The 13,735-nt window shown below is 35.4% G+C and overlaps 1 long non-coding RNA gene across 2 annotated transcripts; it reads right to left on the reverse strand.

The window, feature by feature from the left end:
* Positions 1–5,643: 5,643 nt before the first annotated feature.
* LOC128076067 (uncharacterized) lies at positions 5,644–13,722 on the reverse strand. 2 transcript variants are annotated; one of them, XR_008204235.1, is made up of 3 exons: positions 13,663–13,722; positions 9,671–9,765; positions 5,644–5,760 (listed from the first exon to the last, which is right to left on the reverse strand). It is a non-coding gene; the product is annotated as an uncharacterized LOC128076067 (long non-coding RNA). The 2 variants fall into 2 exon arrangements; XR_008204234.1 differs by lacking the exon at positions 5,644–5,760 and adding an exon at positions 7,282–7,422.
* Between the last annotated feature and the right edge of the window lie 13 nt (positions 13,723–13,735).

The following is a 13,735-nucleotide window of genomic DNA, read 5'->3' on the forward strand; positions in this document are numbered from 1 at the left end:
GTTGCTAAAAAGTAATTTCTAAATAGTTATTTTGTATATGTCTAAAGTAGAAATCACGCAGTATTTTTATTGTTGAAACATACACAAGACACGATTTACTGCCTTGTGAAGTCTGAAATAAAATTCAAATAAGCAAGGTGAAGATATTTCCTGTATATCATACAGTCCACTGTCTAGTTCGTACATAGGTTAGCAAGAGAATTAGGTTTTAAGGAGGGACTAAATACAGACAAAAGCAATTATTATTGTTGAAATATGGCCTTTAAGTGTTTCTATTTACCAAAAGTTGCAATTTCAGTTAAGTCATTTCTATATCCCTATGTACTGTCAATATAGTTTTCATGCCTTAGAAAAATATCTCACAATAATAAGGAGACCTTTTCACAGATCCTGCAAAGTTAATTGAAGCGAGCTAAGTACTAAAGTTAATTGAAGCAAAGAAAGCTCAGTACCAAGGTGAAGTCATCTTCACTTAGGGTTCATATTTAGTGGGCAGTCAACCTAACAACGCTACTAAAGGGAATAAAATTTGGTGTGTCAGATTTAATGATTCAGAAAGTAGAGAGATAGTATTAAAATGCAGTACAGGTACATAGCCTGAGAGAGTTTATGAGCCTTACGTTTTATTGCTCACATTCGCCTATATGATTGGTTGCTGTATATTATAATGCAATATTCAGATGTTCAGAGCAAGGTTGTGACACTGCTGTATAAACCTTGTAATGCAAAAGGATTTAGCCTCCACAAGGTAAGTCTTCATACACAGTTTCATGCTTTTAAAGATTTTATGAAACATAACCTTACATGCTGAGCGAAGGCTCAAGAAAAAAGATCATGATCACCTTTACAAACTGGTTTGGCTTTATTCTTTTAATTCTTTACATTCATCTGAAAATCTAAATCTGGCATAGTTAACTCTTTCTGTAGCCCTCCCCTACATTACAAATCTACTGTTTTCTGTTCCTAATTGTAATCATGTATTTCTCTTCCTTCATTGATTCTAGTATGGCACATTTGGTCCTTCTTTCTCCTTGCCCTAATTCAGATTAAGCTTTATTAATATGTTTGATTTCTATAGATTCTTACCACCTTTTTTCAAACCAAATCTCTGCACTTCTTTAGGCTTAACATACTGCATTTAATTAAAGGATAATTATTGTGGACCATCTTGAAATTGCTGCTTTTTCAGAGTCTATTAAAAGCCCTTAATTTATTCTAGTGTTAATATCTTCAGATACTTGATTAAATAGTAAAGAAAGAAATGTCTGCTCTCATATAGTGAAATGATAGACTGCGGATTAATAAAAGCAAAGAACGCCAAGTTTCATCTTCATTATAGCATGGTGTTTAGGACTGTGCATTTTCTCTCTAGCAATGATTTAATCTCTTCATTACTACAATTTTTGAATTTTGCAGAAGACTAAACATCATAAAGGACAGATGATACAGCCCCAAAGAAATGACTAAATAAATATATAACAGTGCATAAACTATATGAACTATAACAGATTAACGAGCAAGATCTCAATAACAAACGATGAAAAAAAAGCAAACTGGTGGAAAGAGGATTTTTAACTATTCTTTGTAGAGGAAAAATTATTAAGAAATTAATAAGGTTTTTTTCGTCCCCTTATTTTCTCACCCTTATTTTCTCACATTAAGAACCTAGTGCTCTTCCCCCACTCTCTAACACTCTAAAATGATGTCTAGGTAATTTGGCTGTGTCAGGATATGTGCTACATATGCACATATGTACAATGCAAATGGGTTTGCTTTCCTTCTACCTTGTGCAGAACAACCACTTCCGCCTTCTCTATTTACCTATCTCAGAAAACAATTAAGTTTATGTTTTATGATAGTATCTTTTCTCATACCTTGACAGCAAAAATATTGGATCATTGCTAAGAATCTCATTTCCCGATGATGGAAATTGAGTCATTATATAACACAAAAGGCCATAACCTAATTAGTCCTAAGCTCAAAAATTTCCCAAGTGAAGCATGTTACAGGTGTCAGCCAATTAATCATCACATGGGTTTGGCCTTCACAATTGTTGAAGAGCAAAGCAGTGAGACCTTTGGTGAACATTACACAACTTGATAGATTCATCTTTATCGTGCATGTATTTGGCAATATGTATTTGTATCACTGCAAAAAACAATTGCCCATGCCTTGAAGTATTGAAATATGCCTCTAACTGTTCTACTGCAATAGTGCTGTACTTGTTTCAGTTATGTCAATAAAGAAAAGACCATCACAGCTCTTAAAACAAATTTTAACAATTTTTTTTTTTTTTTTTTTTCTTTTAAGAGTAAATTAAAGAAACATTTAAGCATGTCTTCATGAAGGGCAGTTTTGGAACAGAAACAAGTTAAAAAGCCAGCTTCTTCTCCTGGCTGGATTACTTCCAACAATTATTGTTATAGCAGTATTTGAAACAATACCACATTCTTAGATAGCAGAAAAGATTTTTAAATGTCAAGCACAATGGCTTCAAATTCTACACTTATTTTTTAAAGCAAAAGTGCTTTTTCACTGGTTTGGTGATTCACACTGCAATTCCTCCACTGCTTTACATATATTATTCTTGGAACTACACAGATACACAAGTATTCCTAAACAACAACAGGCTTTTCAGCATTATTAAGTTTCTCATATATTTTAGACCAAATGCTTAGATTTTTTATCACGTGCAGTTATGTTAATAGATATCCAACAAAAATATGCATATTGTTCAATTTTTATTTTATTTTTGTAAAGTAAACCAGATTGTTTTACTTCAAACTGAATGAAATTTGTATCTGGTAGAAAAATGTTTTTCTGAGTTCTGAACATTAAAATGTTCTTTCCATGCCCTGAAAGACAGTGTTCAAGAAACCCCCAGCAATGAAATTCTGAAGCAGTATTATTTCATGATTTTACAACTTGAGAAGCACTCAAAATATATGGCATTGGGAGCTGTGAGAAGACTGAGGCACTATACAGAAACAGACATCAGCAATCACTGTATCCCAAAGCGATTACAGGAATGGAAACTGCACTTCAAGGTAAAAGTAATGGAAACTATTCTTCAAGGTAACAGTAAACTCACTCTCACAAAGCAACTTTTACTTTGGAGATTATTTTAATGTACACATCTGAACAGTGGAATAAGATAACTAATCCTATTCTGAAACTACATCTTTTTTCAGACATCTCTTGAGGTAAATGATCATTGAAACAGTATAAAAACCCTCTGATTTCTCAGAAAGAAAGAAGAAATAAATTTTAAAAATATCTACACTATGATCAATATTCATTCCCATGTTTGGATTTAACCATCTAAATAATTTAGCAATTAGATATAGTATATACTGTATCAAAACCTAGCTACTGTGTAAAATTATTAGATTATATACCTAACGGTTATGAATTATTAACTACGAATTGGATTGTATGAAAGTTTAACATTTTTACTGATCAACAGCGTCATAATTTTTCTTCGGAATTTATCAGAATTCATGTGCAACTTCAGTATCTTGATACATACTTATGCTAAATAAATACTGATAAAATACGACCTAGTTAATTAGCTGTTATTCACTGATTATTAAAACATCATTCTTTAAATTCCAGCAAAGAAACAGAGCTGAGTAGCTGCTTACTAAAACCCAGATACTCAAGTGATGCTTTCTTCTTTTTTCATATATGCCCTACTTCTATGAAGATGCAGTAAACCTCAATATATTCAAAATACCCTCCCTTCCCTTTCTACTTTCCTGTTCTGTCATCCATGTATAAATCTCAGAGGAAAAATCAGTTGATGATCTGTATCTCCAAGCTAGCATTCAATTACTTTCTTCCCTCTAGATTACTTGTCAGGAGAAGCATTCCTGCAGTGTGTATCTGAAAAAGTTCTTCAAACACTGATCAAAACACACAGTTTACAGGCAGCTGCTTACAGTCCCACTTGTGTGATCTAAAACTATGATATAGGTGCACATAGGTTTACCCATAATGTTCATTCCTCACTATTACAGCACTTTTTCCCCAGTTCTTAAAATGATCACTCAGTTTCATTCCCTTCACAGGTAAAGTGGTTTTACTTTATGGTAAAATATAGCATCCTGCTTTTAACAGTTACTTTTTATGAGGAAGACTGACCTTATTAAAAAAAAAAATACAGAAGACTCTAAGGCTGCTGAAATGGAAGTAGTTTCTCAGAAACAATGGCAAAATTTATATACTGCATTTCTGATATTTCTGTTTAGAAACCAGCTCCACTTGCCTGGCTGAGATATCAGGTTTAAGAACTCAAGGAACAGCAAGGAGAAACAAACAAACAAACATGGGGGAAAAAAAAAAGATATAATGGGTAAGAAAAATATGCGAGTGAAATAGTTTGAAGACAGAGGAAGCTCTCAGCAATGAAAGAGCAGGTAAGATTAAGTGTAATGTGAGATATTTACAAAGGGAAGTGCTGTTGATCTGCCCACCTGCCCTCAACAAACCCTGTGCTGTGACAGTTGGTGCAAACCTGTTGCAAAGCTACATCTACTTCAGAACCCTGTGTAGCCAAAAACATGGCTATATATACTGGTGTGATTACAAGCATATCTCTGAAAAAAAGGAGTCTGGGATCAAGGATCAGGGCTTTTTTCACCTGCGATTGGCCTAAGAACAACACAAGGCACAAAGGAGTTCCTTACAACTGAACTATTCTAATCACCAGCAGATAGAAAACTGGCTATTGCTTGATCATCTAAATGAGTAATGATCACCAAGCATGCAGTTCTGCTTCTGATTTTTTTTTGTTTCTTTTAAATTTTTTTACACCAGTAAAAGAGGTTGCAACAAAAAAGAAGTCTTTCAAATATTGTTAACTCTGTACCAGACAGTGTTTGGTAGCAGCAGAAGGCTTCTTCTTCTAATAGCTTTTGTGGCATACACCAAAACAAAAAGAAAACTGAGAAAAACAAATTGGCAGATCTGGCAGAATTATTCATAATGAATTATAAATATAACACAGCCTAATGTCTTCCCCTTATCTACAGATTCTTAGGGCTAAATAATTACTATCATTATATTCTTTCTCATGTATTCTAATAAGAATAAGGACATGTCAGGAATGCCATGTGATACCGGTTTGAAGCCTACTGAAGCCAAGTAGCCAAGCTCAAAATTATTTCTTTTAAAATTGCTACTATTTGTTAGAATTCCCCCTGCTTAATGAAAATTACATTACCTGGGAAACAGAAGGAGGACACTGAGCCACTAACGTAAAGAAGGTATATTTATCAGAAGAGAGACTTAAAAAAAGTTTGGATTAAGATATCACTCAGAGTAGATTGAAAATGTCTGTTCTTCCACATACTATGTTCTTCTCAGTTGTAACAAATAAAAAGGAGAACAAATAATGACTGTTATATGTTTCATTATCAAATCAAACGTTTTACGTTAAACACTGGCAAGCTCAGGTTAAGAACAGACCCTGCAGGTATTATTTATTTCCTTTATGATCACTGAGAAATTTAAGGGCACAGCATAGTTTTAGATTAACATAATGTATAGTAAACAAAAACTAAATTCCTTAAGGTTTGTGACTCAAATATTGCTTTCCCAAGTATATAACATTCCAAAGGGAAGTAAAGGATTACCTGGGAGCATCAGGATGCGTAATCTCTGGCCAGGGCAGTTTAGTATTTCATCTACTTTAGGGCTGACTTCACCAGATGCAGACAGAAGTACTTCTCCATTTTAACAAGCATTCCCAGGGAGCATCTGTCAGAACGGAAAAACAAGTGGGTTATTCACTAAGATTTATAGTTAGTAGCCATGTAATACCCAATAGGAAATAATTACTTATGCAGCACAACAGCTGAGCAAGGAATTTTAAAAGGGTCTGCATAATTGACCAATAGCAGTATCTGAAATAACACTGCTTAGGAAAAGATTAATTTAGTCTCATGCAACAGGGCATAATTCAGCCCTACGGGCATCAGGAAGGCACGTTATCTTACGTCTAGCATTGCAGATTGGACTTAGTGCTATTAGGGGATATTTCTGGTGTTTTTTTTTTTTTTTTTTTTTTTCCTCTGAAGCACATAGTATTAGCCATTGCCAGAGGCAGAATATCAAACATTTATCTGCACCTGTTTCCTCCATAATGAAGGACTAATTCAATTTTATAACAATAGGAAAGTCTAGCAATGAGTTTGGGATCAACTAGAAAACAGCTTACTGTAGGCTTCTGCATGTTACTCTAATAAATGCAGTAGCTTGCCTTGGCTTACTCCTTCACTGGGATTAGAGTTTTGACATCTACCAATGCAGCAGCCTTGGCAGACCGTGAATGATGCCTTACATATTTATTTAAATATAAACTTCAAGTTCCGTGCTCCCTTTCAAATGGCTAAGAAGGTTGACTTAGTGACAGTGCAGGGTATAAAAGTATTGTTTGCTATATTCTATATGAATCTCAACATATGACTAGTTTAGATAAGCAAAGTTTGTTCTCTCTTTTGAAAGCGATAACAGAATTACAGAACCCTGAAAGTTAAGCTAGAAAATGGTTTGCCTCCTATTTTAACGCGGGACTGCTGCAAGATTGTATTATTTGAAAATGATGAAACTAGACTAGGAGGACAAATTTCAGCTTCTGAAATAAATTAAGGGGCACCTAAGCCTCAGTGAATTAAAACAAACAAAAAAAAAGGGGTAGTGGTGAGGGGGAACCAAACAGAAGCATTTGGCACATTTCCTCTTGAAAATTAAAAACCTTATGATTTTAAAATGTGAACTACTTTTCTAACAAAGAAATCTTTCCAGCTTGTATGTTAACTTTGGGAGCGAGTTTGTGCCTTCATCATCTATGACCCCCTAGGCTGTTACCTGACATCATATTCACCAGAATCAATAAATATAAAAGATTGTACATGCAGTGAAGCTAAACATGAAAGAGGCAGAAAGAAATTTGCATTTTTTAAGGATGTCTACTTAATATTTTATAGGTTTTTAGGCAACATTGAATTATTCCAGAATTCCTATTGTGTTCTTTCATTTTAATTTTATAGCACATACTTTTAAATTTCATTTATTTCAACTTTTTATAACAAAAATAATCACTGTACTTATGAGTGTAAAGAAAGTTATTAAGGCATTTAAAATTTAATCAAAACATGCAATTGTTCAGTTCTATTTATGTTTAAACAAACATTATTAAGAACAGAAAACTTCTCAAGCACTACATCTGAAACTTTAGAAGAGTGCATTTTGAAGAAAGTATGCATTCTGCATCAGAATTCTGCTCTCCATCAATCACATCAGTTTCTACTTTCAATTCACAGAATGACAGAATCACAGAATGACAGAGGTTGGAAGGAATCCTGGGTTGGGTCATCTGCTCCAAACCCCCTGCTGAGTCAGAGCGGTTCAGCAATCCCTCTTGAGAATCAAGAAAAAAAACAAGAATTTACTTTAAAATGAGGAAGAAATTATATTAGCGATGTTGTATTCTTTAGCCATTTTTGATCTCCACTGATCTCCAGTCTCATCATGTTTAACTCATGTTGAATTATGCATTGTACTAGACACTGTTATAGAGTGTAGTGCTGTATATGGCTTCCATAATTCAAATATATGTTTCATAAAGACATTCTAAATATGACCCTCTAGTTCTTTATCTGATGTTTGTCTTTTGTCTGACATTCTCAGCTCTATTTATTAATTTGCTACAGAGGTACAAATTCTGTCCATATTTATTAAGGAAAATGGAAGGAAAATCTCAGAAAGATTACAGTTCAAGATTGAAAAAAAAAACCCAATCCACTTTGTTTAGGTATTCTTAAGGAAAATTTCTTGCTACTTTACAGGGCTTGAAAAGTAACAGCCTCTGCATTGAGGCTCAAAACCCTGAGATCCATTCTACTTTTGCTGCTTATTCTTTCTGTAGATGTATGTGATTTTAGGCTGCCATAATTCAACAAGCAAATTCTCCCAGTCAGAAGCAGCTAAGTAGCTATAATACCCCCCGCACTTCAATCTGTAGGCAAAAGTGGCAGGAGATTTCCTTGCTTATTTTCTGATGTTCCTCTCACAGTCAGACATACTCAAAATGAGAAAAGAACAGCTGATTTACTCCTTACAGTTACAGTGTTCCTGAGTATTTTTCATACTGTAAGTTGTATGGCTTGCTGGCTCCTATAAGTACAGCAAGCTTTTTGAAGATTCATCTATTGGTATGACATATTTTCACATTCATACAAAAAGATTTAAGCATATTTGTCTGCCACAGTAGAAGGTTTATAACTGCACAGTCAGAAACCCAGAAGAGTCACCCTGGGTTTCTGAGATTTCCAGAAACGCCCTGGGGTTTTCTTAAATCCTCAGTAGGAAGTGAATGGAAAAAAACCTTATGAAATGCCATCAGCATTTCATAATCTCTTATGCCATTCCAAAAACATTAAATACTTGAGTATCTTATAGAAGATTATCTTTTTCTCATCTATCAAGATGGTATCAGTTTATTTGATAATTTGAAAGACAATTCAAGAGCTTCTCCTGAATCCTAATATTACAAAAAAAAAAAAAAAAAAAAAAATACACAGCATACATTTGTGGATGATTGTAGAAATCATAGAATTGCAGGGGTTGGAAGGGACTTCAATAGACCATCAAGTCCAAAATCCCTGCTAAAGCAGTTTCCCTACAATAAGTCACGCAGCCAGACAGGTCTTGAATATCTCCATAGAAGGACACTCCACAGCCATTCTGGGCAAACAGTTCCTGTGCTCTGTCACCCTTACTGTAAAGAAGTTCTTCTGCATGTTGTGCTTCCAGAGTTCAAGTGAAGAGCCTTCCCTACTCCTTTCTGAAAATGTCTACTATTTGTGACTGAGTTCTCTGAAATCCTGATAGTATATATTTAGGCTATAACAAACTTTTATACATGAACATCCAAAATTGAATACACAAAGCCCAAACCAGAAACTGAATGCCTTTGTAAACTATTGTAAAATAATGCATAATTGATGAGAATAATTTATGTTACTGCATGACCAAATGTTGACATAGGTATGGAATTTGTATCAAGTACAAGTAATATGAGTATATGAAATATGGCAAAGTTTAGACTTCAAATAGAACTACTCTTCCAAATTCTTATTTGCTTACTCATCTGAATTTTCAATATCCATAATCTTGGTTTTTAAATACATCACTGGTTTATTTTACAACACAGCATTTGTTACATTTCCGCATTTGAAAATTTCTGTTTTTCAGCATCTGCACGTAAAAGAAAAGAGCTGGCAAAAGTCCACAGGAGCACCTTTCAGCAAAGAACTATTTTTGTTTCTGAATGTGTTTTGTATCTTTGCACATTAATGGATATTCTAAAAGTTATCTGGATTAAGTGTCATCAAAGTTAACGGCCTCTTTTTATAAGACTTTATCTTTTTCATTTTAAGATGTTATTAGAATAATAAAATTGGTGCCTGGTGGGCTGAAAGCAGACTGCTATTTAACATATTTAATGACCATCTGGAGATCATTTTGTTCAAAATTTTATTTTGTACTTTCTCTTAAGCACTTTGTACTTCTTAAGAAGACATCATTTTTCTTTTCTAGTTTGGAAACATGACTGTCCACAAACTCAGGCAATATTTGGCAAATCAAAGGAAAAGACAGGATTTACAGTGCTTGTGGAGAGTTCTGACATGCTCAGGCCCTCCTCACTGATGCTGCCTTCCTGGCCCCTGCTTGGCATTCTGTCAAGGCTGAGCCAGTAGCCTGTGGACAAGAAACCACCTTGAAGATTTATGTTGGGTGCTCACAGTGAGGCTTTGGCAGCAGTGTGACTGCAGAGTTCTGTGAGGTGAGGCCAGGGCTGCCCTGTGCCGCACACAGCTGCTTTAAGGCACAGCTGGGTCCAGCAGCAGGGCAGTGCGCTTGAGGGCAAAACACTGCCCAGCACTGAGGAGCAAGGGTAAGAGTGTGAGGAACAGCCCCAGAAACAACCAGGTCAGAGAAGGAGGAGGAGACACACTGGTGCAGGCACTGGAGCAGGGCTTTCCCTGCAGTTGTGTGGGACCAGCAGGGAGCTGATTATAGCTGGCCATCTCCACACTCCTTGTCCCTACGCTGCATGAGGGACCAGGCAGAGGAGTTAGGAATGAATAACTGAAGTTGATGTTAGAGAAGAAAATGGGGAAAACAAGAAGTATTTTAATACTTGTCTTTGTTTCTCACTACCTAAGTCTATTTTACTTGGCAATAAATTAAATTAATCTTCCCCAGGTTGAGCCCATTTTGTCAGTGACAGAAATTAAGCTCCACATCTTCATCTCACCCCATGAGCTTTCTGATTGTGGTCACTGTTGTGCAATACAGGACCCTTCCCAGTCCTGGGAATTAGAGAATGGCTGAATGGGTGCCTGACTATAATCCAAGATCAAATCACCATGAAACTTACTATTTTCACAGAAATTTACATTATCTTCTACGTTTTTCATGATCAATCTACACTACATCATCCCCTTAGCTATCATCAAATTCTTTTATGAAATCTGTAATCCTAGACCTTAAGCACCAAAGACTGCCTTTATTTGAAGTATGACATATTTAAAACTTTTGTCTGAAGACACATAACTTTCCAGATGAATTGAACCAACATTATGTATTTTTTATCATTATCATGTAGGAATACAAGAAAGTATATTTAGAGCAGAAACTGTGGAGCAAGATAAACGGCAAGAGAAATCAATGCTGAGAACCAAGGGCACAAGCACACCTCCAGAAGAGAAAAACAAAGTCAATTAAGCTGTGTGATAAAGATCCTGATTGCAGGAAGCGTACATGGTGAGGAACTACTCATGACTCTGATAAGTGCCCACACACACGGTTATGGAGTGTTTGTGGAATGTTTTGTTGACATGTAAAGGCAGGTGAAAAAGATAAAAGAAAAATTCTGAATGTATATAACATACATTAGAACCAGTACTACACAATTTGGATCGTTCACATCTGAGTCCATGCCTCAGACTCTGCATGATCATTTCATCTTTCATTCCTAACATGTACAGATTGTCTAGAAAGAAAATTAAACTATTATTTGCACATAGACAATGGCAAATATATTAAATATGCCAAATCATATATATCATATGATCATATCATATGATATCATATGATATAATATATATATTAAATATGCTGAATCATATTTATCATATGATCATTTATGATATTTATCATATCATAATCATAACAGAAGAATTTTTTTTCATAATATGCATGATGGATTTGGCTATTTTTATTCTAAAATTCTAAATTGCTAAGTTGTATTTAATAACCTTATTAATTGCAGATAAATTTAGGTTAATTTATTTTTTCCCCTATGTGTTTCAAATTTCTTCTATTTATGGAAGTTGCCTTTTACTGCCTGACTTTGAGCATCTCTTTTAGGAGATAGTCTGCATTACAAGTATTAGTTGTTAATAATACGATTATTTTCTTCTGAAAAGAAATACAGAAAGGAATGCCAACTTGGTCATCACATAGTGTTTATACTGGATCACTGGCAGCATTGTCATAAAACATTTCTCTTTCCCTGCCTTGCAGGTTTTAACATTGCATTCATTAGTAAAATAATTAAGTAGTAATGTTAAGTTTTTTATTTGGAAATAAATTGCTAATATGCTTAAATAATTAGTGTTAATTTATTGTTATCCCTTCAGGATTTTGTGCTCTGAAATTTTAAACTGCTAATTGACCCGCCTGTTATCAATTAAAAGTAGAAAACGCAAGACAAATATATATTGTTATGTATTTGCAAAACAAACAAAAAACACACAAACTATGAAACAAAATAAAAAAGTGAAATAAGTGAAAATAGAACTATGTTGTCGGCAACTGCAAGAACCCCCACAGGATGTGACGCGATAGGCCCTCTCCCTGCTCTATGATTGATGTGTGACACGTGCCCTTAGGGGCGTAGACGAAGCACATAGGTTATATAAGCTAGAGTTCACATGTAATAAAGGCCATTTTGCTGTTCATCATATTTGTGTGTGCGTGCAGTCATTTGGTTCTGGCCTGGTTTTAGGTCAGAACCATAGGAGGCAATGCAACAGAACTAGAAGCAAGTTTGGCATGCTCTCTATGTCTTCGCATTTTGATCACTGTTTATCTTGTCTAGTCTTTTTGTTTTGTTTTCCAAATAATGAATTCCTAACAGTGCTTTGTGTTGTTCTCACCAAAACATTTGCTTGCTGCTTAGGTTATTAGGTAGCAGACAACTTTCTGAGAAGATGTCTAAAGAAGCAATGTAGAATTTTGCTAAATACACACCCATTAATATACACAACTTATAAACTAAATAATTTATTTCACATGAGTAATAAAGAGGGAGATAGAAACATCTTTTCAGGCCAACTATTGGGAAAAAAAAAAAGAGAAAAGAACACATTCAGAGTTGTAAGAGATTATTCTTTTGCACCATTGTCTCAATGTTTGCTGAGGAACCACTGATGGACACATCCTGGGCAAGGGTTGAGAAATCCTTTGTCTGAGGGACACAGATGGACAAGGCCAGGCAAGTCCTGGTCAAAGTTGGTGAAATGTTTTGTCTGAAGATTTGCAGGCCGGGGGCAATGAGAGATAGAGAGATAAGCCACAGATCAACAGCTGGGAAGAAGTCTTTTGTGTGGGCTTATCTCGAGGGAGATAGCTATCTCAGGGGGTATGCACATGACTCTTACCCAAGTGCCCAGGAATGCCATGTTGGCAAAAGAAGAAGGATTAATAAAAATGGGACTAACAACCATAAGGAAAGTAGCCTGACATCAGATGCCTCACGACATGATGCGTGACTGCTGATAGACTCCTCCTTGGCCTGCTACTCAAAACCTGCCCCTTCATCCTGGACTTAGTCTGTTGCTCTACTTGCTTGCTGTACAAAGCCAGCCATGCTGCTGCTGCTCTCTCCCCTGCGCTCTTGCCTTGGACCATCCGAACGGCGTGCAACAGGATGCTGCTGGATCTCAATGGTGACTATCCCTGCTTTATGTATTTCTTGTTTCTTTCCTATCTTTTCTATTGCCCGCTTTCCCTTCCCCATCACCCTAATTTGTAATAGTTGCTGGCCTCCCCCATCTCCCTAATTAAGATTTGTAATAATCTAATCAGACCAACATTTGAACTGTTGTTTTTTAATCTCACATTGGGTATATATTCATTAGAGAACCTCCTTTCCCTCTGATAAATTGGAGCAAGACAAGAGTTATCCAGGGCTAAATTAGTCACATAAGCGACAAATAAAGCAACAAATAAACTGTCCTAAACAATTTCATAGGAATCTGAAAGAGAGCTGAGATACGACTGACAACCAGCCACTATGTGAACTAAAGATTAAATGGATACATTCAATTGTTCGTGTGATGAGAAATGAAACATTCCCTTGGAAGTGATAAAGTGTTTCTTGAGTTATTCTTGGCAATATTATAAAGTTAGCTCAACCTGGAAGGGTGTTCCTATAATTTATCCAAGCTGTCATATTCTTTAATCACCTTTAATTCTGATAGCCATAATGCATAATCAGTGAATATACAGATTTTATAATTAAGAAATATACAGGAAAGTTAGGCTAAACAGGTTATCACACTAAAGAAGAACGAATAGAAAGCTTACCCTTGTCCTGGGCTTACTCAGAAGACTCCAAGAGGAGCCACCTCCAAAAGAGATCTGTCCTCACTCGTAGTCA

The sequence above is a fragment of the Tympanuchus pallidicinctus genome, unplaced genomic scaffold, assembly GCF_026119805.1.
Source record: "Tympanuchus pallidicinctus isolate F22 unplaced genomic scaffold, pur_lepc_1.0 scaffold13, whole genome shotgun sequence".
In the NCBI taxonomy this organism is placed as follows: domain Eukaryota; kingdom Metazoa; phylum Chordata; class Aves; order Galliformes; family Phasianidae; genus Tympanuchus; species Tympanuchus pallidicinctus.